At 53.8% G+C, this 5161-nt stretch overlaps 1 protein-coding gene across 1 annotated transcript in view; it reads right to left on the bottom strand.

Annotated features, from left to right (window-relative positions):
• ZNF236 (zinc finger protein 236) overlaps positions 1–1630 on the bottom strand; it is a 44544-nt gene extending 42914 nt beyond the window's left edge. The window contains exon 1 of the mRNA XM_030887292.2: positions 1583–1630. The gene's annotated coding sequence lies outside the window, so the exon portion shown is untranslated. The remainder of the gene's footprint in view (positions 1–1582) is intronic.
• Between the last annotated feature and the right edge of the window lie 3531 nt (positions 1631–5161).

Raw genomic sequence — 5161 nt, 5'->3', positions numbered from 1 at the left:
ACAGCGCTCAGCCCTGCCCTGCGCAGTACCGTGTGAGGAAGCAAACTTAGACATGCCCCTGCTGACCTGTGAACAGGTAGTTAGGTGACCCCTGGTTCATAAGAGGACCCCCAAGAAACTCATGTGAGAAAATCCACAAGGGCCTGAAATGGTCGTCTGAGCAAGCACAAGGCCCTGCTGGCTCATTTGGCTCAGGCCGGCCGTTCAAGCTCTCTGGAAATGAAGGAAGTGTTCCAAATAGCCCTTCCACAGAAACAAGGAACTGAGACGCTATGGGGAAAAAGGGTGCACCAGCCATTGGCTTGCAAGGTCAGAGGTTCAAATCCACCAGCTGTTCCACTGGAAAAAGATGAGGCTGTCTGTCCCCATAAAGAATTAGCATCTCAGAAACCTAGGGAGCCATTCTACTCTGTCCTAGAGGTTGCTGGGAATCAGAGTTAACTGAGTAGCAGTGGGTTTTGTTGGTTTGATTAGATGGAGAAAAAATAAAACAGGCAGAGGTTGACAGGATCCCAAAACATGGCTTCCATCAAGGGCACATGACTGCTTATTAATGGGAAACTAAGGATTGTGAGGAAGACGTAGTCTCGCCCTGTCTTCTCAGCCGTGGGACAATGTCAGGCACACACTCCGTAAGCGTGTTCAGAGATGAGGCTTCCTTTCTGCCTCAAGACATGTGTCTGAGTGGTTGACAACTCCTCTTCTCTCAGCGTTCCATTTGGGACCCAGTTTCTCTAGGAAGCTGTGCTTCCATCAAGGGCTGTCAAAAGGCAGGCTTCCGCCCCTCCACATCGACTCAAGGGGACAGGGCCACTTCAGGCAGCAGAAGCCAAGGCAAGGCGCCTGGCCCTCTCCTTGAGCTTTGTGTCCCAGCACCATCACAGCAGGGCGCCAACGCGATTTGGAGTCAGAGAGGGAAATGCAGATTTGGGACTCACAGAAATATAGACTCAAATATACGCTCGGTCATTCATGAGCGAGGTTGGTGCTCTAAGCAAACTAATCACCCTCGCAGAGCTTTGATCCCCCTGGCAAATTCGCCTATACCTCGCCATTTTCTTAGGGATACTATTCACAGTGGGGTGACACAGAAAACAGACAAGGACGCCAACTGAGGGGAAGCATCACTAAGAGAGGAACTGGCAGAACACTATCCTGGCCTTCACCCCCAAACCCAAAACCTCCGATAATGCGGTCAATTCCAACTCACAGGGATCCTACATAGGACAGGATAGGGCTGCCCAGTGAGTTTCCTAGACTGTCACCCTGTATGGGAGTGGAGAGCCTCTTTCTCCCGCCAGGCGGCTGGTGGCTTCAAAGTGCTGATGTGCGGTCCACAGCCCCCCATGCACCACTGTGCCACCGCGGCTCCTATCGTCTTTAAATATGACTGACGATATAAAGACCAATAGATTTGTTGTTGATATCTTTGGCTGCTTGCCTTCTTAGAAGTGAACACTGAACAATTTTTAAATATTTATGCATTTAATGAGAAACCATTGCATGTTAACAAACTCCATGACCCAGAGCTATATGAAACATTTATCGATCTTCCTGCTGTCTAGAGTTGTGGGGCACTCACCCTGGGGCTCCAACTCGGTCTTGGCTGAACCCTTCCTGGGAAGAGAGGCCAGCCCCACATCTGCCGTCTCAGCAGCTTTTGCTTGCCACCACTCTTGTAGGACAGATGGACACAACTTCAGAGATGCTGTGGGTGTAATTCCAGACGACCACAATAAAGCAGACGCCGCGTTAAAGCAAGGCACGCTGATCTCTGTTGACACGGCAGCCTCTGAAGTGGTGGGCAACAGCCCGGCAAAGGAGTCTAAAATATGCTGAGAATGACAAAAACGGGGCATGGACACACACTGAAGCATCTGCTACCTGGAAGATGGTGCCCACAGACTTCCTGACACAGACCTGCCACAAACCTTCCACTTGTAAAAAGGCAGCTTCAGTGAGGGGTGATCAAACCAAGCACTATACAACAAGGTATCCCTAAAAGAGGAGGCAAAGATTTACAGACCCCAAAAAGGGCACCAGGGAGGCCCCAGGGGAGACCTGCTGTACTGTGGTAGAGAATCAATGGCCAGTGTGGCCTGAGGGAGGACCACGGATAGCCAGGGAGGACGAAGCTTAAGTGCTGAGGTCTACAGGATGGCGAGGTCGAGAAGGGACCGCAGAGGCTGAGACAGTCACCTGTGTGAGGTGTCAAGCAGCAGGTCTGAGTGGCTGCAGCCAGAGATCAAAGAGCCAGGAGGAGGATGGCCAGCTCAGCTAGGACCCTGTGGGAGTCTGTGGACTCCCAGACGGTGGAGTGCTTCACTATGAACCAAAAGGCTGGTGCTTCAAATCCACCTGCAGGGAAGAAAGGCCTGGAAGCAGCTCTGACCCAAACAATCCTCTGGGTTGGGTTTCTAGGAGTTTGGAGTCAGCCGTGAGGAAGTAGCTCAGTTGTTCATGTGGCTGACAGGGTTGATAGGAGGGTGAGACTAACAGAGACAAGGCAGGCTGCCACCAAAGGGAGGTGGCGAAGGGTCTAGGGGGCGCCGCTGGAGACAGAAAGGGAAAGGCCCACTGGAAACACAGTTTTAAGGTGCAAGTTCCAAGACTGTGGGGAATGAGGGAGAGAGTTCGTCATGGGCCTGGGCTTGAATAGGCAGAGGTGGAAACCGGTTTGTGTCTTTCTCTAGCCTTGCTTCCAGCATTCCGCGGGGAATACATGGCACAGTGTTTGCAAGAGACCTATTAACAAACTAGACACTGCACACGCTAAGATGGACGGAGTGTGTGAGGCTATGCGGACATCACTATAGACATCCCTCGCCAAGACTCAACATGCCAAGCAGCTCTGCCCACCTGTCCTGACCTACCACTGTTCCTCCACAGGGCCTCAAAGGTTACATGGACCACCACCTTCGGAGTGATGTTTGGTTGCAGGAGGTCCCTCACTGACGCGGCCATTCACGCTTGGGAGTACAATAACCGCAGCAATCATCATTTCTGACTCACTGTGTCCTCTGGTTTACACAAATGCCTGTCATTCACTCTTGCTTCCTACATATTCTGGAGAAGACAGCACACTGGCCTGTAGCTGGGGCCACCAGCCAAAATGGTATTTTCTGGAAACCAGCGCACTTGCCCCGCCAGTCCAGCTTATTCTTTGGTCACAAGCTCTTACGGGAGCCTCTGTTTATCCATGCTCAAGAAATGCCTGGCAAGGAGTCACCAAAGTAGCCACTAGATCCAATTAAATGGATGCACCAACTTCTGAATCCCACACACGCCACCCTCCTGAAAGTAGCCACCAACCTCCATCCTAAGCACTTACACCCAAAACAAACCTGACTCAGTTACCCTCCAGGTCACAGCAGACCCGGCCCACAGGGCTTCTGATACTGCCCATCCTCAGAGGACAAGACAGCCACAGCTTCCTACCTCAGAGTGGCTAGTGCAGCGGTTCTCAACCTGTGGGTCGTGACCCCTTTGGGGGTTGAATGACCCTTTAACAGGGGTCACCTGATTCATAACAGTAGCAAAATGACAGTTATGAAGTAGCAACAAAAATAATGTGATGGTTGTGGGGGGGGGGGGGTCACCACCACATGAGGACCTGTATGAAAGGGTCACGGCATGAGGAAGGTTGAGAACCGCTGGGTTAGTGGGTTCAGGGGTTCAGAGAGCTGGGGTTAGCAGGCCTGCATGTCGCCCACTACATCACCAGGGTGCCCTAACATGCTTAGTGCCACCCTAAGGAGACCAAGCTTCAAGTGGAACTTCTGTAACATTTGGGTCTAAGTCCTAGGAAAACACTTTTTGTCAGGCTAACTAGAAAGCACAGTACTGCACAGAGGCCCGGGCCAGGGGATCCGACAGCACGGCTGGAAAACGCTCGAGGAAGCATCCCATATCTTTCCATGTCCTTTTCCACGACCTTCTGGAAGCCAACACAAGTGTGTCAACACAAGTGAAACGGCTGGGCTGTTTTATAACAGAAGACTTCTAACTAGGCCAGCGGGGTAGGAAGCTGGAAGCAAATGTACAATATGACTGAGAGAAAGGTGGCCAATGTGGGGTCGTATCACAGTTCTAAAATGCTACAAATGTCTCCAGCGCCATGCCTCTCTTCATCGAAAACAAACATGAGTTATGGATCTTAGGCCAGCATCAGCACCAATCAAATATTCGTCAAGGCCTGCTGGTGCTCCCCTCTGCCAACCTGCCGCTTAAAACGCCAAACCTCCATGAGCAGAGGCCCCCCAGCCTCCAGCGAGTCAAAGCTCCCACAGAGCAGCACACACAGCCCCCAGGGTGGCACAGGGGCTCAGGCACTGGGAACACCTTCTCCTTCAGGGGCCTTCACCCCAAGAGCGAGGTATGGAATACTGTCCCCCGTGTGGGGCTGGGAGGGGCAGAGCCAGTGGCTGCAGTAAGAGGGGTCTACAAAATAAAGGAAGGGGGTGGTCAGCCACATCTTGAGGGAAGCACTTGGTAGCTGGGCCCTGAGGTCGGTGGTCATCAGGATGGGTCATCATCAGGTCAGGGATGGGAATCGGGCAGTCAGGTCTGGGGTCAGGGTCAGAGGTTATTCCAGGTGGGTTGGGGTCTGAGGTGGGAGGCAGAAGGGGGCGGTCTGGGTCAGGGGCTGAAATCTGGGCTTGGAAACCATAAGGGTCGTAGTGGTCTGGGGTCTGAGGAGGGAGGCTGTCCGGTGGACCTCAGGTGCGGGCTGGCAGCCTTCAGGTTCATGGAATGAGATCTGAAGTCTGCAGTGGGGAGCCAGGGGGGCAGGTCTCGGTCCGGGTCTGGGGTCTGAGGGGCACACCACCGAGTGTGGGACGCAAGACTGTCAGGGTCTGGGGCCTGAGGACGGGCACCGTCGGGTCCGTAAGGGTCAGGGTCTGGGGTCTTGAGGCAGGGCACAGTGGGGTGTGGGGTCAGAGGCCACCAGGGTCTGGTGTGAGGGGTGTGAGGGGGAGGCCATCAGGTGGGTCTGTCAGGATCTGGGGTCTGAGGTGGGGCAACTGGGCGTCAGGTGGAGGTTGTCCGGGGCCGGGGTCTGTGGGGGACCCCACCGTGGTGTGGGGTCGGAGGCTGCCAGGGTTTGGGGTGTGAGGGGGCCCTCACCGCGCCGTGGGGTCAGAGGGTGTCAGGATTTAAG

This window comes from Echinops telfairi, unplaced genomic scaffold, assembly GCF_000313985.2.
Source record: "Echinops telfairi isolate 266 unplaced genomic scaffold, ASM31398v2 ScPeMD7_7400;HRSCAF=8409, whole genome shotgun sequence".
NCBI lineage: Eukaryota > Metazoa > Chordata > Mammalia > Afrosoricida > Tenrecidae > Echinops > Echinops telfairi.
Note: the sequence above shows the minus strand (reverse complement) of the source record. Positions and strands in the feature narration are given on the sequence as shown.